Below are 23,444 nucleotides of genomic sequence, written 5' to 3' on the forward strand. Positions count from 1 at the left end.
ATGTTCAGTAACTATAGACACATTCACGCACCAATGCACTAACCTGCAGCACTTTCAACACAGTAGTGCTGCTTTTCATGTTGGAGATTGTTATGTCATGTTGTCAGCTTTGGGGAAAGTCTCAAAGTCTATGAGTACAGAGGAATGCAAATGTTTTTCCCAAAACTATAGGCAACAAGTACAGCGTGCATGCAAAATGTCTAAATCAAACCCCTGGCAATAGAATTTGATATGCCATTTCCCCCTCGTCTACTGATTAAAGTTAATCATGTCTATGTAGAAGAGGTTTTGACATTTTCACTGAAAAGGCTGTCTAAAAGATACTAAAATGTAAACTATTTAAACAGAACCTGGGAACTTCTAACGACTTCTAACAATTCAAGCAGATTCCTCAATGTTGGCACAGCTGGCACACCAGAGAGACTCTACCTGCTGGTAGTCATTAAAGAAGTTATTGTGTGTAGTGTGCGACATCTCAAGTAGCTTTCAAATAGACATGTATGGCTGTATAAATGAGACTTACTCACTCATGAGATAAATATGAAGGATACAAATAAAAACACTGGTCTTAACTGGTCTTAGTTCTAAAATGCCCCAAAATAAAAACAATTCCATTGAGTTGGTTTAAAAACAGGGTGGCCAGATGTCCAGTTTTTCCCGGGGCAGTCCCATATTTAAGCACTTTTCTAGTGTCCCGACTTATTCTGAAAAAATTGTGTTTTGTCCCGTATTTCCCCTCTCCTAAAATTTCTCTATTGCCTATGATGCTTTCTCTGTCACGTGAGTATTCTAATCAAAGGTAGCCAAGGATATATGGCTTGTAAAACCAATAAAATCACAACGTGTTATTTGAAGTACATGATTGCATTAAACTACCCAATCACAGTCCCCTATCAATAGACGTCCAGTTAGTGAACTGAAGAGTCAGTTTGAAAGAGCACACAGATTAAATTGCGGCTGGAAAAAATGTCAAGGACCGTGCATGTACATTTAATGAGGATCTTCAAAAAGAGTTTACATTTCTGAAAAAGGAGTCACAGACAGAGCCTATAAGTGAAGTGTGAGATTTATTGAGCTCACTTTTCCATCGCACATGGAGGCCGCACCGACATCATGTAGCATGTTCATACAAAAAGACTGGGAATTAAAGGTCTTCAGAAACCTGAGACCCAAGGTTCCCATTCTATTGCTGCGGGTCCGGGTCTGTTTAACATTATATCCGAGTCGATTCGAGAAGACCCGCCCATGATCAGACAGCGCTGATGATGATGGTGCTCTTTTTGTGTGTGTGAGCGTGTATTTATCACTTTGTGGGGACCAAATGTCCCCATAAGGATAGTAAAACCCGAAATGTTTGACCTTGTGGGGACATTTTGTCGGTCCCCATGAGGAAAACAGCTTATAAATCATACTAAATTATGTTTTTTGAAAATGTAAAAATGCAGAAAGTTTTCTGTGAGGGTTAGGTTTAGGGGTAGGGTTAGGTTTAGGGGATAGAATATAAAGTTTGTACAGTATAAAAACCATTATGTCTATGGAAAGTCCCCATAAAACATGGAAACACAACATGTGTGTGTGTGTGTGTGTGTGTGTGTGTGTGTGTGTGTGTGTGTGTGTGTGTGTGTGTGTGTGTGTGTGTTGTAAATTGCAACCTTGTAAAATTAGGATGAGAAAGAGCGGACCAGGAAATAAGGTGAAAAATGGATCGGAGCCACAATGAGCTGAGTGACGTCAGAGGCAGAGCAGAGTTAAGGCACACGATAGCAAATTAGCAATGTTAACATTAGCAGCTGAGGCAATGAACGAGTAAATGTCATTATAGTTTAAAAGGGCAAAGAGTCGAAGTTATCTAATACTAGATACAAAAAATTGCAGTCACGTTTGTCTAAACAGGTTGCGTTTGTCATCAGTCACCGAGACAGCAAGTGGACTTTTGAATCTGAAAAAATGAGTGGAATAGCTCTGTTGTTTCAATCAGCAAGATAGAAATCACAGAAAACCCGGATGTATTTTACCATCTTACTTGACAAGGAGGATGGATTATATGTGTCACGGCCAGGCACAGGGGAGAAGGCTACTAATGTTACATTATGTAAGACACAAAGTTTTGTTTTCACAACTCAGCTGTGAAATCGGTGTCAAATGGGTCTGTGTCTCCCGGCATCTGGGCCCCAGTTTTCAAATAATAGACGGGTCCGTTGCGGGTCTCTTTGGGTTTGCCAAGTGAAGACCTCTGCTGGGAATGCTGCTAAAAGTAAGTGTGCCACACCAAGTATTTTTTGTGAAGCAAAGTTCAGAATCTGACAAGGTGCTCTCAAGTGAAGGAATAATTGCTTACCATTCTGTTGTGCACGGCCATAGTTTGCACATTCATGAAAAGTCTCGCAGGCCAGGCTGGAGGAATCATTCATACCCTCTAACATTAAAAAGCAGTTGGATGGCCTGGTTGAAGCTGGTGACATGTGAGCAGATTTTCTTTTGTGCAGTGAGAAACTTTTATTCAGAATCTTGGATTACATCCAAAATTGGAGCCGCTCATTGGGGCCTACTGAGAGACATCCCAGAGTGGAAAGACATTCAGAGCAGCCTCGAACACTTCTACTTCAGTAGCACTTTTGTTTGATGAAACCATGCTCTTTGATGAGTGGGCTTGCGTGAAAAACATTGTCACTCGTCACATGAACATCGAACATGAACAAGACGGCCGTGTCTGTGAGATGAACAGACATTTTTCAGAGTCTTAGCCAATGCCGTGGAGTTTGTTTTATGCCTGCCTGGTACAACTGCATCTGTGGAGCGTGTGTTCTGCAGCAAGGACACCGGATAAATCTCGACTCAGTGTAACGGTCATGAAGGCAATGCTGTTAATACATCTTAATTTTGGACTGGACTGCTCTGCATTTTACGATAAACTCTTGAAAGAGAAGTGGACACTGAGAAAAATTGCTGCCAGTGAAAAGTACAAGGTGACAACAGTTATAGATGCGAATGCACTCTCTATTTCGCATTGATCTGCACCTAGGAAAGGATATATCAATTCCATTTTTGCTGGGAGGGTGGTGTCCTGTATTCCACAAGCATGAATCTGGTCACCCTATTTAAATGGGTTGAAGACACAGAGTTGTATCTCTTAAATGTAATGATAAACTCACACAATGCATCAGCAACATAGGATAGCAGCATGCTTTACATAAGCAAATCAGTGGCATACCTGCTGTTTCAATAGGCAACATAAATATGGGATTATAATACCACAGAAGCACAGAAAAGATAAAAGTTTCTAGAAATATACAAATGATTAAATAGAACGTAACAAAATGTGAGCATGACTGCAATTGGAAACATACACTTACATTAAATGAACATGTGACTAGGCGAACAAACATTGACCAGGTGTTAACTGTATACGTAGAGATGAACTATTACAACAGGGAGATGGTGAACTCTGGTGGTGAAATGGAGAATTTTTGGGGGCAGAAGTGTCACTATGCATGTTTGTACAGTTCAAGTGTAATTGGGTGTGAGTTTCTTTCATAAATATTACCCAGTATGTGTGTTTAAAGTGTGTTACAGAAAACTGATGTTGCTGAGCTAGATCTCTTCAAATATGCCATAAGATCATCCCTTTCCTCCTCCTTTTGGATTCCAACAAATGTCAAATTTGTTCCAGGAATGTACGTCTTTGGGTTCTATAACTACTCTATAACTGTGTCTTCATCCCAGGTAATGCCTAAACCAACCACACTGATGATTTTATATATTTTAAAAGTGTGAACCGAATGCACACTATTACTTCATTGTGCAGAATGGATATGCTTTGGTGAGGTTACATATATACCTTAGGTTAAACCGAAAGAATAACATTAAAAGTATTCTTTCTATGCAACTATACCTGTTTGTCAAGAATTGCAATACAGACAGCTTGAATGAAATTGAAAGAATGTTAATCACAGTTAGCTTTCTTTCTCTCTGTGTCTCTCCCTCTTTCTCTCTCTCTCTCTCTCTCTCTCTCTCTCTCTCTCTCTCTCGCCCACACTCACTCTTCTCCATGTTGGCCTGTGTGTAGGATTAGCCAGGAGCTTGACCATTCTTGTGACCAAAGAGGTTTGGGTCAACCTTGTGCTTACCAAGTGGAACTATAGCATTTCTGAACAAAGATCTTCTTTCCTTTTGCTGTGTCTCCTCCTTCCATTTTAATGTAATATAAAACATATATAAGATATTACATTGGGCAACAGACAGTATATATTTAGGAGATACAGTGTTAGGGATAGTACACTCTAAATTTTCCTGGGTTATTTTTTAAACCAGATTGTTGAGTTGTTGGTTTGTGTCTGCTGGGTCATTTTGATAGGTTATATTCACAGTGTTGGGAAGTTTTTAACCCAACTTTGCTGGGTTAATGGCTGGGTCATTGTTATTTTTACCTCCTGTTCTGAGAAAACATCCTGAGGGGAATCTTCCTCAGTAAAATTAAGATTTGTATTCATTTATATTCATATTAGTCATTACAGTACAGACAGGAACAACTTTTTTTTGTCTCACATGATTATTTTTGTTTTTAAATGTATTTATTTATATTATATCAACACAATACCAAGCTAGTTTGGCAGCTAAATTATTTAATATCTGTTAAGGTCACATTCTTTGCTCAAATGGTGACAGAAACAATGTGTACACCCAGAGGGCCGTCCCTCACATAAGTCACATAAGCTTGCCGTTAACGGCTCCATCAACGATGATGGGAGCCAATGACGTGCACAGAATGGGGGCCACAGGGCCGCAAGCCCCTGTCCCTTTTGTTCCCAAATCTAAAGGTGCCCTTCACAAATGTAAAGGTGCCATTTTAAGTGGAGGTGTCTTTAATACAGCTCAAATCAGTAACCTCATGCCAATACGATCTGTTTAAATCTCTCACCATACACTCGACACATGGGAACCTGTTTTCAGTCCTATTCAATTGAAAGCAAACTGAGTTATGTCTTTAACAAATAACATCCTAAAAGCGCATCTAACCTGCTCACGAGTATGAATAGCCTACCTGAAAATTCATATTTTGTTTAGATTTGAGGGTCTACATTTTCTGGAAAAGATTAGTTCCTTGGGCATTGCTTGTCTTGGGGGGTGACTGTGTCATTCTGACTTATTGCATTAATTCCAATATTTTTTCTCAATTTATTGCATGTGTTTTGTCAAGCATCTCCATTTTGTGCATCAACAATGGACTCCAATGGAAAGAAAGGGTTTTATTTCATATTTCCTGTGTGTGGGTGTGTGTTTAGAAAATGTAAAAAATACTATGTTGCTCTGGTGATTGTTGATGCATCCTCAGTTCCTTGGCAACTTGTAGCGGGCCATTTTATGAATCAGAATGAAACGGTTAATTAGAGAGCCTAATTTGTCCTCCTCACACCCTCAGTATTATTCAGCATCGTACTGCTGAGTGCATTTGCAGGTGAAAGCCAAGTGACCTTCCATATTCAGCCTGGTCCAAAGGGCATTTTTGTAACTAGTAGCCCAACTAATCAGAACTGTGACATTATAAATCAGAGAAATTGATTGTCAACTCCCCTGTTGCTGGCCAATGTCATGACAGGAGTGGGTGGCAACGAGTATAGGACAATAAGAGCTAGATTTGTGTGAATAGCATTTATAGTATTTGCTTCAATGCTGATTAACTCTATCTGGCTGTCTGGGGTTCTTGTTTAATGCACTAGCATTGTAGATGAAGGTCAGTGCAATGTCTGATTTTTGAGACAAATGTTTAAATGTATTTATCATTGAGGAAAGACCGGAAAAACTAACAAAGGGAAAGAAACAAAATCTGATGTATTCGAACTGGGTTAATTCAACACTTCCTATATTTATGCGTCATTATCAAAATAAGGTGACAAATGTGTCCCTTGAGTTTTCAGTCATGAAAAAGATTTCAAATTGTGAAGCCACCCCATTTAAAATGCATCTTTCTATTAACCTTTAATTAAATAATTTGAAATGCTGTGACCATTTTGTTTAACAAAAAAAAAAAAAAAAAGGAAATGCAATATCTAAAAAACTTTGTCCCCTTACACTACTGGTACACTACTGGACATTTGCAGTTATTTAACTGTTTATTTTTTACTCATTTAGTTTTCTCATGTCAAGCATTAGTGCAAGACCTAACAAGTGAGCAAAAAAAGCTAAACAAAATAATTAATTTCAATAACTTAAAAAGAATGTGTGTCCCTTCCCTTGATTTCATATCATTGGTGTTATCAATGTTAAAAACTTGTATTTTAAAAATACAAAAAGTTGTGGAAAAGAACGTCCAAATTCAAAGTTCAGAGGAAGAAGGGGCTGCTCAAATGTGTATACAGGGCGGCTGTGGCTCAGGTGGTAGAGCGGGTCGGCCACTAATCGCAGGGTTGGCGTTCAATTCCTGGCTCACATGACTCCACATGCCAAAGTGTCCTTGGGCAAGTCACTGAACCCCAAGTTGCTCCCAATGTCAGGCTAGAGCCTTACATGGCAGCTCTGCTGTCATTGCTTTATGAGTGTGTGGATGAATAGGTGATTGGGACACAGTGTAAAGCACTTATATAAGTGCAGACCATTTACCACTGTAAAAACTGATTTTAAGGTTTAGTTGTATCAACTAGATTTTTTGAGTTGACACAACAATAATTTCATGCTAAAGTTGGATTAACAATCAGAAAAAGAATCAGCTTAATTGCCAAGTATGCTTAAAAATACAAGGAATTTGTCTTGGTGACAGAAGGTTCCAGTACACAACAATACAAAACAGCAACAAGACATAGATAATAATAAAAACAAATAAAACTGAATAGAAAATAAAGTATATAGAATACACAATACAACGATGCCGATCAAAAGTTCATCTGAACAGCGGTAAAACAATTTCTTATGATGTGTTACATTCATACGAGCAGACAGAGAAGTAAGTTTAAATTAAGTTTGGAGCAGAAGAAATAGAAATAAACCTTGTGTATATTGTCAGCTTTACGCTAAGCTACAATGCTATTTCTAGCCATTTAAACGTTACCAGGCATGATCAAGAAAATTCACGTTGGATCATAACTTCTTTTCTCGTAAGACCTTTAATACTAGGGCAAAAATCTTATTCTTGATGATAAGTTTTGTATTGTTTTCCAGTAAAAATATCTAAAAATCCTTAAAAAAAAAAAAAGCTGCACATAATTATTACTCAATGGAGCAGTTTTATCTGTTCATGAGATGGATAGCCTGAAGGAAAGAATGTTTCCTGTGCCTGACGGTTCAGATGCTCAGAGTTCTGAAGCATCGGCCAGAAGACAACACTTCAAAAAGGAAGTGGGCAGGGTGACTGGGGTCTAGAGTGATTTTTCCAGCCTTTTACCTCACTCTGAAAAGTGTCTAGTTCTTGAAGGGAGGGCAGGAGGCAACCAATAATCCTCTCAGCAGTCCAAACTGTCCTTTTATAGTCTTCTGATATTCGATTTCGTAGCTGCACCAAACCAGACAGTTATTGAAGTGCAGATTACAGACTCAATGACTGCTGAGAAGAACTGTATCAGCAGTGCCTGTGGCAGGTTGAACTTCCTCAGCTGGTGAAGGAAGTACAACCTCTATTGGGCCTTTTTCACAATGGTGTCAATGTGGGTCTATCACTTCAGGTTCTGTGAGATGATAGTGCCCACGAACCTGAATGACTCAACTGCTGCCTCAGTGCTGTTTAGAATGGTAAGGGGGGACAATGTTGGGGTGGATCTCCTAAGGTCCACAATCATCTCCACCTTTTGAGCATGCTCAGCTCCAGGATGTTTTGACTGCACCAGACAGACAGCTGTTTAACCTCCCTTTTGTATGCAGACTCATCATCATCTCAGATGAGGCTGATGACAGTGGTGTCGTCTGCAAACTTCAAAAGCTTGACAGAGGGGTCCTTGGCAATGCAGTCATTGGTGTAGACTAGAAGAGTCGTGGGGAGAGCACACATCCCTGGGGGGCACCAGTGCTGATTGTACAGGCGCTGGATGTCAATTTCTCCTGTCTCACAAGCTGCTGCTTGTCTGTCAGAAAGCTGGTAATCCACTGACAGATAGACATGGGAAGGTGGAGTTGGTGTAATTTAGTCTGGAGTATAGCTAGGATGATGGTATAAAAAGCCGAACTGAAGTCCACAAAAAGGATCCTTGCATATATCCCTGGTCTGTCCAGATGTTGCAGGATATGATGCAATCGCATGCTGACTACATCCTCCACAGACCTGTTTGCTCAATAAGCAAATTGAAGGGGATCTAGAAAGGGTCCAGTGATGTCATTCAGGTGGGCCAACACCAGTCTCTCAAATGATTTCATGACCACAGATGTCAGGGCGACAGGTCTATAGTCATTAAGTCCTGAGATTTTTGGTTTCTTTGGGACAGGAATAATGATTGAGCATTTGAAGCAGCATGGGACTTCACACTGCTCCAGTGGTCTTAAAAATCAGTGTGAAGATGTGGGCCAGCTGGTTAGCACAGGATCTAAGACACGTGGGTGAAACTACATCTGGGCCATGTGCTTTCCTTTCGGAAGACATGGCACACTTCCTCTTCACAGATCTTAAGTTCAGGTTGAGTAGCAGGAGGGGGGATGAAGGGGGTTGCAGTAGGTGTTGGTGTTTGTGTGAAGTAAAGGTCAGAGTGGGTGTGGGGTGTGAGATTGGGCCTTTCAAATCTACAGTAGAACGCATTCAGGTCATCAGCCAGGTGTTGGTCCACCACAGGGTTGGGGGTAGGAGTCCTGTAATTTGTAAATTGTTTCATGCCACTCCACACTGATGCTGGGTCGTTAGCTGAAAACTTGTTTTTCAGCTTCTCGGAGTATATTATTTAGCCATTCGTATCTGCCATTTCAACTCAAAGTTGACTGAAAAGAAAAGATTTGCCGGCTCCCAGCATGCATTGTAGCATGAATAAATAATGAGTTTATTGTGCTATAGGCTTATTTTTTTTTTGTGATTTGTGGACTTCATGTGTGCTGTTTTTGTCATATCTGTTAGTTAATTGCTTTGTGGTGATGCTAATATGTTATGTTTTATTTAATGGTGTATGTTGAGTGTCACCATTACTGAGATTTGTATTGAATGTCCAGGCTTTGCTAGTGTTCTTAAAGCTCTAAAATAAGAACTTAAACATAAAAAATTGTATATATTAAAGTTAATAGAAAAATCCTGTTAAATCCAGATAACTACAAATAAACAGTTTTGCCAATGGAATTATTGGTGTGATAGTAGCGTAGTGGGATACACAAGTGGGCTTGTGTGTTGCATGCCTAAACTTCAATATACACTGGAAAAAGCAGGTTGTCCAATCTAAACAAAAATCAAGTATCTTAAACATGGGCAAGCGGATTTGTAGTTTCCATCATGCATTGTACAGGACTTGATGCAGAGAGTAAAAATTAGTTATTTTATAAATTTTTGAGAAGGATGAGAAAAGGGCGAGACTTGAGTTTAAAGGTGCACTAAGTAATTCTAATCCAATATATATTTGTCAAATTCTGCAAAAGAAATCTAGTACTTGTACACAGCCCTGGCTCTGTAAATGTGACAAAAACGTGGAACAGGCCGATCCACACAACACTACTCCACCCAGTCAGTAACAGGCGGTGGTTCTTGCTCGTGCACAGGATGGGGGGTGGGGGCAGAGCCAGAGGAGAAAAGGGATGGCAAATTTGGTTGATGCGAACTTTCTAAACTCCAAGGAGGACAAATGGTTAAGAACCAAACCAAAACAAAAAGGTCAGACGAATGTTAACTAAAAAAGAAAGATTACGATAAGTTGAGGGCTAGGAGCCGCATCAACATCAGCAATGCTTTTCAGTTGTGGAGAGACCTCTGATAAATAAATGGCTTGAAGACGATGCAGAAGTTGTTATTTTTCTTCTTGATAGGAGGGTAACATACATTTTGCTATGTTTCACAGAACCCACGTATGCTGGTGTTGCGATGTTAGATTTAGTAGCAGGAGAGATGTGAGTGTCTGGAGCTGGTGTGCGTAAAACCGTCTCGGCATGAATTTGAGGGGTGGAGCTTCCAAAGGAGCAATGAAGGGAGGGGTGTGTTTGTTTTGGCAGTTGAGCTCATATATCAACATTGTTTCCCAGGAATCACTGAGTGCACATTTATTGTTGTTATTTTGGGATTTAGAAGTGATAATGTTATAATGGGTTATCACTGTAGAGAAGACTGGAGCTTTTGCTTATGGACGTGTTAATGGCTGCTTAATTGGGTCTTTTAAAAATAAATGTATTCCATTATGTGAACAAATTATATTTTCTGACATAGAATTAATGATCTATACCAAGAAAAAAATATATATTGATGTTACTTCATTGATTCACGTGGAACCGATTTAATTCAAAGCAGTTTTTTTCAGTGTGCCTACTCTTTTACCTAACCTGTAGTTCTTGTTCCTGGTGTTCATAGATGGATGAACTGATAGCCTTGCTATCAGGAGGCATATCAGGTTAATTCACAATTTACTTTATTCAAACCATTTACAAGCAGACAGAGTACAGATGCAAAAACATAAATGTATCAATTCATCAAACTGACAAAACATCTCCCGTAAACCGCAGTCATTTCCGTGGGCTCCATTAGTCTAGAGCCGTGTATTTTGTGCTCTTTACCATTTCTTCTGAGTCTTCTGTTTCCAACATGTAGTCGTGGATTTGAGTCCTATGAGAGATATAAAATACAGCAATTAGCGTAACAAGGATTACAGGTGTTAATATGCAGGGGGCAGAAAATCTATATTTCTGAAGTTACTTGTCAAAATGGCAAAGTTATAGGGCTGGATTCACGAAAATGTTCAAGAAAAAATGTAAGAAAGTTCTTAGGAAAAATTATAAGATGTTCGTAAGAACATTCATAAGTGCTATTTTTGAAAAGTTCTCAAAAATCCAAAAAGGACATTGTCTGATCAGCCTGCTAATGGAGTCGCCTTGTCTAATAGCCTACATCAAATTCAATACATCAACTCTGGCAAATATAACGATAAATTGATTTATTTACCTTTCTTTAAAGCATGGTTTGAAAGATGAAAATAAAACTATAATTAAACACAAGTCAAAAATGTGTTTTGATCTAAAAAAATTAAAAAAAAAAAAAATATATATATATATATATATGTAAACAGCCCATTGCGATAGAGCATGTATTTGAAACAACCCAGTAACTTTAAGATGTTATTTATGACGATTTTTAAGAAAAATATAGAGAATGTTCTTAAGAAAAAAATAGTTTATTTGGTAATTACACATTTCTTAAGTTGCACATTAAGAAGAAAATGGTAGTTAAGAAGAAATTTCTTCTTATAAGAACATTTGGTGAATCCGGGCCATGTTGAATTTCAAAACGTTTACCTTTCTTTTCGAAATGGTGATTCAGGTGTGCGTGTGTACACACTAAAGGCACGAAAAGGGTTTACACTGAATATGTCCCGCCTCCCGAACCTTTGTGGGAGTGTTGCTGAGGGCCCCATCCCTGAGCGCGCACACATAGTGCAGGACCGGCCGAACCGCTGAGGGAGGTTGATGGTGGACTTGGGGGCGCGGTCACCTGTGGCCGCCTGCGCATCCCGGCCGAAGCGAAGCGGTAGAGTGGCGTGCAGGTGTGCTGGTTTTACAGTTATCGGGTGAAGTCGAAGGATAGTGGGAGAGCTCACACGAACACTGGTTGGGGCAACATTAAGAGTAAAGTCCTCAATCTCCAAACTCCGTGGAATATCTTGAGTGATCTTTGAACAACAAAAAAATACATATGTTCTTTGTAAAAGGTGTAAACGTATAGTTGTTACCGTTAAGGAGGTATTTCTGTCTGATCTGACCCTTATGTTACCTAACGTAGACAGGTCGATTCAGTCAATATTTCTGACTTGAATAGGCCTAATTAAGTCTAGTCCCAGTCCTAATTAAACATATAAATTATGAAATATTATTAAATATGCCTCAAGTATTCTATAAACAAATTAATCTCCATTGTGATTGGATCAGTCATGTGAGCCAATATGAGTTAAAAAATAAACATTTTTTAAATTTTACAAAAGTTATTACAAAACTTATTACAAAAGTAATAATTTATTACTTAGTTATTACAAAACTTTGATTTAATCACCTTGAACAAAAATGGAAAAACATAAATATGTATTTTGTCTAAAATTAATGTGGTGATTTCAGGCATTCTCATTTAAAATTACCTAAAATTACCTAAAAATCAAACTTATGATATTGCACGCAATGATCTCTCTCATTCCTCATCTGGAATATTTTGCAGTCTATAGTGAATGACTAAACAGGTGTTAAGGAAAGTACAGTTTTTGTTACTGTTTAATGTTTTGGGAGAAAATAAATTAAAAATCTGAGCCTTTAGCCCTGTTACCCTACCACATAAAGCACATTTATATAGGTAACCTGAAAAACATTATTACATAGAAGAAAAACCACAATGTTAGTCAAAAGGTTTATTGAATCAATGTAATTTCAATTTCTCCCAAAAAAAACCTCCCCCTTTTCCTTTAGAAAACCACTTAGATTGTGCTGACAACACTGACCCAACAAATGTTCAAATGTCTATAAACTTTGCTTTACATTTGACTTTTGGACCCACAATTTGGCACATCTGTGCATTACCACCCAAAATGTCCTGACTGCTCAGGCAGTAAAGGCCTGAGAAACTTTACAAAAAGAGAAAGAGTAAAACACTTACCCCTGGAAACACCCCCCATGTAAATCTATTAGGATCAATGTCACCTGGAAGGGGCAATCTGTGAGCAGTAACCTCTCTCAGAATCAAGCTGCTCAGGATGCTAAGGGCTAAAGAGAGGAGAGTGGAGTAGGACATCTTACAGTCTTTCACTGAAGTCTACATGCATCACAGGGATTTTATACATGTGGATCTGTGCAAAGTAACATGCTCACAATGACATTCCACAAAATGACATTCCACTCACAGCATTGCATACTTAATAACACACTAATGACCTTCTTTAATGTTTCATAGCAACACAGTGACAGGTCCAACTGAAAAGGAAACAAAAGTGGTTACCAATGGTGCCTAAGGTCTCTCTACATGGTCCAGAAGAAGATTAAGGTACAGAGGATATTTTCAAAAATTGAATTTCATCAGTGATCTTATAACTCTACACTTCTGGATAAATCATATATTTTCTTAATTCCTGCTGCTGTTTTTTTATGCAAAATTTATGCTGACAACAACTGAAAATGTATCTCCTTGTGGTCTTACAAATTCAGAGGAGGAGGAAAAAAGGACAACCAATGAGGATGTCAAAAAATCTCACATAAAAAGTGCACTTCATAATGCTAAATTTAGTGTAACATTAACAAACATACTGCAAACAACAGCTGTAAACATAAATACTGCTACATAAGACCTATTGCACATTTCACATGAAAAACAAAACCAGTGGGCTCACTCCAGATTAGCTGAAGAAGCATTCCATGCCGCAATAGTTTAAATCAATTAACTGTGAATCTCATTAAGACCTCAGTTGCACTCAGATATTTTTGTAATTGAGCAACGTGTGACGCTTTTCCATGTAAAAGATGGAAGACAATGACACACAGGAAATGTCTGGATGGGGTGTTGAAGACCACAGTGTTGCCCTCATCAATGGCTTGGTATTTTATTTAATCAAAGATGGATTTTAATTGCATTACTGTCATGCAGATGACATCCATGGCAGTGAGAGGTGGGGATATTTTAAATCTATATTTAGTGCTATTTAGAAAATGAGTTTAATTATTAGTGTGTGTAGTTTACTCTGTTATATTTAATAATGAATAATATATATATATATATATATATATATATATATATATATATATATATATATATATATATACTGTGTATATATACGACAGTTAATTCAGGTCCTCAAATCTGATTGGACAAGAGATGTTCCATGAGCGCTGATGGTCTGACACATCAGTACTCCGATGGTTCACTGTGTGTGTATCACTCCTCTTGTGTTCGTGCCATTCTAACCTAAAGTGTAAGAGCAGTGCAGACCTGTTAAGAGCTATGCTTTGTCTTTTTTTTTTTTACATTACATATGTTAGCCAGCAGGTGGTGGCAAAAGATAATTTTTGTGTGTAATATGAGCCAGTTAGGTGAAGTGAATCCACGTCAGCCACACTACACTACTAACGCTAGGAAATAGCTTTAAATGGCTTTAAAAGAACTACTTCAGCATTACGGCTCATCATATCTGAGAGACACAATAGACTGATTAATTACACAATTGGTGCTGTTTAAAATGGCGGAGGATATTGCGGTTTCTATATTGATCGACACTTGCACACCGGCTACTGCGAAACAGGGAGAAATACCCCCTCTTGGATGCTATATTTCCACTGAGAAAACTGATCTTCAGAAAGTTGACAGCATCTCTGCTTGGGTGTTATCACATGTGCTCCATCGCTCTCTCTCTCTCTCTCTCTCAGGCACACACACATGCACACACACACACGCACACACACACAGTTTGGTTTCCATGTTTTATGGGGACTTTCCATAGACATAATGGTTTTTATACTGTACAAACTTTATATTCTATCCCCTAAACCTAACCCTCACAGAAAACGTTCTGCATTTTTACATTTTCAAAAAACATAATTTAGTATGATTTATAAGCTGTTTTCCTCATGGGAACCGACAAAATGTCCCCACAAGGTCAAACATTTTGGGTTTTACTATCCTTATGGGGACATTTGGTCCCCACAAAGTGATAAATACATGCTCATACACACACTCACACACACACACACACACACACACACGTTGGGTTTCCATGTTTTATGGGGACTTTCCACAGACAATGGTTTTTATACTGTACAAACTTTATATTCCATCCCCTAACCCTAATTTCGTGTTTTCCTATCCTTGTGGGGACATTTGGTCCCCACAACATGAAAAATACACACTTACACACACTAATGACTAAATAACTAATGACACTATGATTACCTAATGTACTCGGCCTGCGGCCTCGTGCCTGCGGCATAATCACAGCTGTGCTGATGTAGGGCCATATCACACCCTTGCTTGTGTGATATTGCTTAAATATATATATATATATATATATATATATATATATATATATATATATATATATATATATATATATATATATATACAGCCTTGGCCAAAAGTATTGGCAGTGACATTAATTTAGTGTTTTGCAAAGTTTGCTGTTTCAGTATTTGTAGATTATTTTTTCACATGTTTCTATGGTATACTGGAAAACAATGAGTTTTAAAGGCTTTTATTGGCAACACTCAATTTATGCAAAGGGTCAATATTTACAGTGTTGACACTTGTTCTTCATAACCTCTGCAATTCACTCTGGAATGCTGGATATCAGCTTCTGGGCCAAATCCTGACTGATGGTGATCCGTTCTTGCCTTATTAGTGCTCAGAGTTTATCACAATTTGTGGGCTTCTATTTGTCCACTCGACTTTTGAGGATTTACCACAGGTCCTCTATGTTGTGTTGTTTCTTACTCAAGGTTGCACTTTTGTTTCAGGGATTGACTTTATTTACATTTGACACTGCTATTTGATGAACAAACAACATGGATGTAACCTATAGCAAGTAAAACACATGAACAGTATGAGATGACTATTGTCATTTGAGTGCACTATTTACTCAACAAGTGCCTGAGAAAATACTGATGTGTAACTTTATTGTATCATTTGTGTTATGTGTAGCTCAATATGTTTTTGACAGCCAGTTGCATCTCATGAAAATCTCAGTATGAATGTTAAAAATCATGTTCTTGATTTGTCCTGATTTTTTGCATTTTCTCTTTGATATATGAAAAATAAAACTATTCTATAGTTTACTATAACTTCTTTCATTTTCTAATCGTCTTAAAAATATTTAGAAAATTTGACACTATCCTTTTTATCTAATTATAGATATAAATGCAGTGTAGAGTGTTTGGGAAAATTCCCTTGCATTTAAGGGTTAACCCTTTCAGGCTCAGACAGAGAAATTATTTTAAACTTTTTTTGTTGTTGTTGTTGTCATGAAATGTTACAAACCATCAAAACTTAACTAATGTAGGGTAATATTTTTTAAGGTTTGGGTCAAAGGTAATTTTTTATGTGATTTCAGCAAGTAACCACCCTGCAATAAAGGGCTAGAGATGATATTAGAGAAGATGTGTATGTGTCTTGGTCTCTGCATTGGAGGAACAGTTGTCTCCATACAACTGTGATTATTTAACACCCATGAGTATGTTGATTGCCATTTAGTGATAAGAATGTTCACTGCCTCTTTATTTCACTGCCATATTGTGTTTTGCTTCAACCCTTCAAATCCAGCTCTCTGTTCACTCTCCTGATCTTCAACAGTATTATGATCTCCATCCCTACACACACACAGCATCACTGCCTCCATTTCCCTTCCTCATCATCTTCCCCACTGCACTCTCTCTCTCACTACTTGAATAATCTGATGGTATATCTCTCTAAAAATAGAAAGTAGAACCATTTTTATATGTGATTGTGTTTTCTGTATTTGCATGTTTTGTCCATGTGACAGTCTATTTAGCATAAATGCATAGATGTTACTCTGCAAAACCACCATATTTAACCTAATAATATTAATGTATTATACAGTTTATGATTATGATAATTTTTTCTTAATTATTATTATTATTATTATTATTTTTTACAAATTCTCATTCTGTAATATGTAACCTTCAATAAAACTTACAGGATTGTGAAAAAAAGGCGCAGAATAAAGTGGTAGCAAGAATTTGAGGAACACCAGCATCAACCACGAAGACCCAGCTTTACAGAGAAACTACAGCTATTACATCACTTCATGTTTGCTACTTTCTTTTTATTATGCTAAACAACATCAAATATTTTCACAAAATAGAAAGACTCATACTTTAAACTCTAATGCAAAAATATAAATGAAAAAAGAAGAGGTGGTTTCGCACAGTAAACTGTGCCTGAAAGGGTTAAAGGGAAAAAATTATTATAGTTTATAATTAGCACCAAATGAACATACAGTATAGCACATACTTTTAAAAACTATGATGCCATATGCTTGGCATCATACTAACATATAATATAGCATTCAGTTTAACCATCTGTCATACAGTTGACATTATTATGTTAACCTGCAATTGTTACCTCAATGATCTATTTCTTCTTGATTGAACCTTAAAAATTACTTTTTGTAAATTTTGCCATATAATATAAAAGCAATCCATAGAACTAAATGGTTAAATTAATATCTTTAGAAGCAATATAAGGGTGGGTGACAGATCAATATTCAAGTCTGTTTTTTTTTTTTTTTTGTTTTTTACAATAAATCTACATTTACCCTTTCACATTCTTTTAAATTTAGAAAGAGAAAGGGGAGATTTCTGGTAAAAACAAATAAATAAAAAATAGGAAATATGGATCTGTTTTTCATTTCTTATTGCTCTCTGTAGTTTCACACAAGATGAGGTGCTTGCGCCAGTAGAAATGTAATAATGCCCCTATTGCTTCTGCTCAAATACTGGGTCTCTGAGGTGATTACTGTAAATTTTGTATTAGTTTTCATGCAAGTTATTGTACATAAATAAAAATGCCACTTATTTCTATAAAAAAATAATACAAAAAAGTGTTGTAATAGGCCTAATAGAAATATTATAATAATATTTTTCCCCCTTTTTTTGTTATGTTACGAAAAAATTTTTTTTTGTTGTTGTTGTGTACAATGTTATCAAGTTTAAATAGCTAAATAATATAATTTTAAGTATTGATGGCGTCTCACCATCTCAACATTTGATGAATTCCGCATTTTTAATGGCGAGAGAAACAGACTGCATTACTTTATATTTCTACTGCCAAATTTATATTATAGTCCTATAAATAACATCACATCGATCATTAAAATGGGAGGACTACATATTGACCTAAAAAAAAACCCTGCTAAAAAACCACCTGGGCAATTGTATTTTCTGTTTATCAAAAGTTGATATTTCGGACACCAGCAGCAGAAGAGAAAATGTAAGTAGATGATCCATGGCTCATTTGCATATATCGCACAGTAGTTGTCTTCAAACATAAACTATGCAAGTAGCCTATCCGAAGCCTATTTTCAACTGATAGCTACACCGACTCGGCTGTTTTCCTCTTTATATCAAAAAACCGTTATATAGCTCAGGAAATTCAACAACAGCGAGTTTATTTTTGTCCATTTTGTGTTTGACTACATAAAAGTTAAATGCCGTTTGATTGGTTGTGAATAAAGTCAGTTCTGATTGGTCAGTGACAAGCGGCAGCGATATGAAATATGTGTAGCCTATCTTGCGCGGTGTGTGCCGCAAGCAAGCGGCAGGTTTCTCGTAAACGAGTTTGGAAAGCGACGCCGCTTCGACTGCCGCCTCCGTTTTGCCGCCTGCTGCACCGCTCTCATTGAAAATAAGGAAAGCGCGGTGAAAAATCGCCTTAAAACCGCTGTTATGGATACCAACATAGTGAAAGTCAATAAAAAGTTTCTAATTTATGCAACATATAAATAATATAGAGCATATTAGAATAGTAATAGATTGTCAGTGATAATAAGACATAGGCCTACATTAATTCAATTCACACAATGTTTGTTATAGGGTGAGGTCATGTGAGGCCTTTCTTACCCAGCAGGGGGCAGTGCAACATTACAACGCTCTTAGCCAAAACTACTTTACTATAAGAATTTAAACTGTGTTTATATGCAGTACCGTAAGTTTATGGTAATTCAGTTTTAACTAATTTAGTCTAATTTTTACAACACATTTTGCTGGAATGTTTAAAAAACGTTTAAACTGTAAATGCACAGCACAGCCCACAGACACGGGTGGAAAAAGAGGGTAAAACAGGAGAGACAGATGTGATACAGATGCAAAAATGTATATGATAACTTATACCTGGGGTGTGGTCATATCTTTGTGCTTGGCTAATGGCATTACCTTCTAGCAACTATCCTTGTATGAACTAGGCTACTAGACATAGAAATGAATGTAGAGTTTACCTATTGAAAATAAGCTTTTCATTCATAACCCTCACGCAATATGGGCTCCAGTTGGTGGGTTTGTTTTTCTATGTCAAAGTGCCTCAATGTTTTTTCAGATGCCCCATAAACACTGTTAAACATGGATATTCTATTGCCTTTTATGTAGCTTGTTAAAAGATGTAGGCTCAAGTGTGCTTCATGTACAAGTTTATTCAATCCTTCATTCAAACTGTAAGCTATTGAGCCCCACTGTACTATTTTCGTCACTCATGTCTGCCCCAGTTGATCAAAGACCAGAGCAAATAACCACACTACATTCTCAGACAAAAGGTTGAGACAAGACCTTACCTTTAACGCAAGACCTAAGGGTTGTCCAATCAGATGCCTGCTGAGGTCAACATGTTTCTGCCAATCAGGAGTAAAGCGGATGGCACGGATGAAGGAGCAGGAAGTCTAGGAAATGGCCTTAATGACAGAGGAGGGGTGTGTTCACACATGTGTGCTTAAGCATGTTACTATTTATGTACATGTTCTTGTTTTATCAGAAATGTGCATCTGTAGCTTTGAACATGTGGTCATGTATGAGTGCAGTGGAAATAAGAAACACAAGATGATGAGAAGTATAAAATATAGATAGATAGATAGATAGATAGATAGATAGATAGATAGATAGATAGATAGATAGATAGATAGATAGATAGATAGATAGATAGATAGATACCTGTAATAAATGCACTGTAAGTCGCTTTGGATAAAAGCGTCTGCCAAATGCAAATAGATAGATAGATCAAAAGTGAATGGGAGGGAGAGGAGAAGGAGAGAGAGAGAGAGAGAGAGGTGGTGTGAAGGAGACCACATCTCATGGGGGCTTGATCTTTGATCTCTAGTCTCTTCTTTCTGCAGATTCCTAAGTTGTGGCTGACAGTGATGATGGGGTCGAAGTTGGGCGTGCTGGCCATTCATAGAAAAGTGCAGTGGGTGTGGGGTGAGAGAGTGACCTTTAACCTTTCTATGCAACTGAACTATGACCCCAACACTTAACCTGATGGCAAGTGGCCAAACAACCACCACTGTTAAAACTGGACTGCACTGTTGTCAGCATTTCCCACCTCCTTATATATATATCCGGTCTCTCATAGCTCCTAAATCCCATAAATAATCCTAAAATCACTTAATTGTGGTATCATAAAAGTGACAGACACTATCTATCCCTTTCTACATCTTTTTTATGTTTCTCTCTTTCTATTTTCCTTTCTTTCCTATCTCTGTCACATTCCACTACTACATGTGGTAACATCTAAATCAGGGGTCCCCAAACTACGGCCCGCGGGCCGAATACGGCCCGCCCCCACATTTGGACCGGCCCTCTGAACAATGCCATGCAGAGAAATATTTTTACAATTTAATTTTAAATACGTTTTAATCATATCATATTTGTGTTTGATAATACATATTGGCTTTCAAAATAAAATTTCCCTTAGTTATAATTATTAAAGTAGCCAAATTATTTGTTAGATTCACCCGGATTAACGTTCCGTCGTGATCGAGCGGGTGCACGCGATCCAGCAAGAAAATTTAAAGTGACAACAAAATGGCCAAACGGTTGGGAAAGAGAAAAGTTGATTCAGAATGCAGGGTATTTAACCAAAAGTGGACAAGTGATTATTTTTTTGTTCAATGCAAAGAAATTGCTGTTTGCCTCATCTGTCAAGAAACAGTCTCCGTGTTCAAATACAATCTGCGCCGACACTATGAAACCCGCCACAGAGACAAGTATGCAAGTTTACAAGGCCAAATGAGGGCAGACAAAGTGTCGAAGCTAAAAAGTGGACTATCTGCTCAGCAAAATACGTTTGTACGGCAAACCCAGTTGAACCAGTCATCCATTCGAGCTAGCTTTCAGGTAGCTAAACTGATTGCAACCTGCGGTAGGCCATTCAGTGATGGTGAGTTCGTAAAGAAATGTATGAATGCTGTTGCGGAGGAGGTGTGCCCCGATAAGAAAGACGTCTTAAATGTGGTGAGTCTGTCCGCAAGTACAATCACCAGACGAATTGAAGAACTGGGGTATAATATGCCCAGCTGAAGGAAAAAGTGAAAGAATTAGATTTTTTTGCATTAGCGCTGGATGAAAGTAATGACGTGCAGGACACGGCACAGCTGCTCATTTTTCTTCGCGGAGTTAGCTCAAACTTTGAAGTGTCCGAGGAGCTGGCAGCCCTAAAAAGTCTCAAAGGTACTACGACAGGGGAGGATAAGTGTGCCAAACGATAGAAGAGTTGGATCTAGACTGGTCTAAGCTGGCCAGCATCACGACTGACGGAGCTCCTAGTATGTTTGGCGCGTCAAGGGGACATAGTTCACACTGATTAGCCTAATACGCATGAGTAAGTAAATAATTTGATTTCAATAGCAATGAATATGAAAAAATGTCATTACGATAGTAATAATTCTCTTTTAATAGGCTGTATATCACTTGATATGTATGGTGCATAAATAATAAATTAATCTAGCATTAGGAGGCATAATACTGTAAATCCATTTAAAATCATAATCAAATCTCCACAATAAATCACTCCGGCCCATGCCATTTTCTGTTAGACTACGGCCCTCCATTATAGAAAGGAAAAATGATGTGGCCCTCATAGAAAAAAGTTTGGGGACCCCTGATCTAAATTAATGGATATATAACCATTTGGTTACTCCAACAAAACCATTTCTATGGACTAGATCAGGTAAAAATATAGCCTATTAAGGGAACAATCACAGGTTACCACTTTTTACAGTGTACCCTACTACCTGATTAAAGCACATGACTGCTGTGCATTGAACAAGCACTAGACACCTTTAACGGTTACACATCGTCACCATGTCCAACAGACCCGCCTAAAACGTTTAAATGTTCTCCTTCCGCTGGACCCCATGTGAGTTGTAGGCCCCCGGGTTTCAGCTCATATAAGCCCAAGTGTTAATGCACCCTAGCACAAGGGTGAAGATACATAGTACCAACGAGATTATGAGCACCAATCACATTAGAACCAGCAGGCTATATTTCAGTCATGACAAGTTTTGAAAAGATTTAGCACATTAATGAGGGGATGACATATTAATAGGATATTGGTCTTGATGAATGAGATATGCTACGCTGCTGCTTCTTTGCTACTTCTAGACTTGCTACTGCTAGAGCATAAACAGACATACTGAGTACGGCATGTGGACATGGTGCTGCACAATTACACTTAAATATACAATCATGTGTAGCAGAACTAGACATCTGAAGCTGAGGAGGAGGGTTTCAGAGAAAACTGCAGAGAAACCAGCTGATTTGCAACCTGAGCAAACTTAATTGTAAGGCAAGTTGATTTGCTACCCGAAAATCACATCAAAAGGACTTGTCAATTTATGTTAGCCAAATGGCTTGACATTTCATATGTGATTGAACTGATTGACTAACAGATAAAAAGCTGTCAGAAATTAGTCATAGAAACGGACGGCATGCTTACAAAAGACAATAAGAGACAGACAGCGAAAGAGAGTCACTTGCCAATGGAGATGCAAACTAGCCATGAACTCGAGCTGTCATTAGAGCTCATGTTGACTGATGACAGATATGTAAGAGAGGCTGAGAAACTATGGGCCAGAAAAACAAAACATTCAAATGTGATGATAAAACAGGGTTAAAATTCCACACATTTTTTAAATGTAATTTAATGCTACTCCCCAACATCCCTAGACGAGCTTGGGGTCTTTTGATGAAAAGGTCCTTTAAATTTATCATATCATATTCATAACTCTAAACTGGTATATAATTTAAGTTGACAAAAATAACATATTTTAGTTGACGACAATGTTCAAAATGGCAAAAACATTGATCAAACTGTAGACAAAACTTTAACCAAATGTTCAGATATATTGTATGTTGAAATGTATAAACTTCTTGTTAAATTTTAATTATTGAAACCAGTTAATATCATGTAGAATATTTGTTTTCTTTATATATTTTATATATATATACAACAGCATGTTTTAATTAAAATTTTTATTATCATCATGATGTGACTTTTTTTGTCTGGTCTTTTTGGATATAGGTCTATTTATTGTACTTTCTATTACTGTACTGCTTTAGTCAGATCTATATGTTTCATCCACTTATACAGTATTGTATTTAAGCATGTAAGCCTTACTGTGGCAAAATTATAGTCATTTACACCCAGAAGACATTATTGCTCATTTTGTTGCTCAATGAAGTTCTCAGTCAAGTCTCATTGACATCAAATTTGTCTCATATTACTTTAGAGTAACATAGACTCACTGAGCACTTTATTTTATATGAGTTACTGTTGCCTTTCTATCAGTTTGAACCAGTCTGGCCAATCTCCTCTGACCTCTCTCATCAAC

The sequence above is a fragment of the Xyrauchen texanus genome, chromosome 26 (assembly GCF_025860055.1).
Source record: "Xyrauchen texanus isolate HMW12.3.18 chromosome 26, RBS_HiC_50CHRs, whole genome shotgun sequence".
Taxonomy (NCBI): domain Eukaryota; kingdom Metazoa; phylum Chordata; class Actinopteri; order Cypriniformes; family Catostomidae; genus Xyrauchen; species Xyrauchen texanus.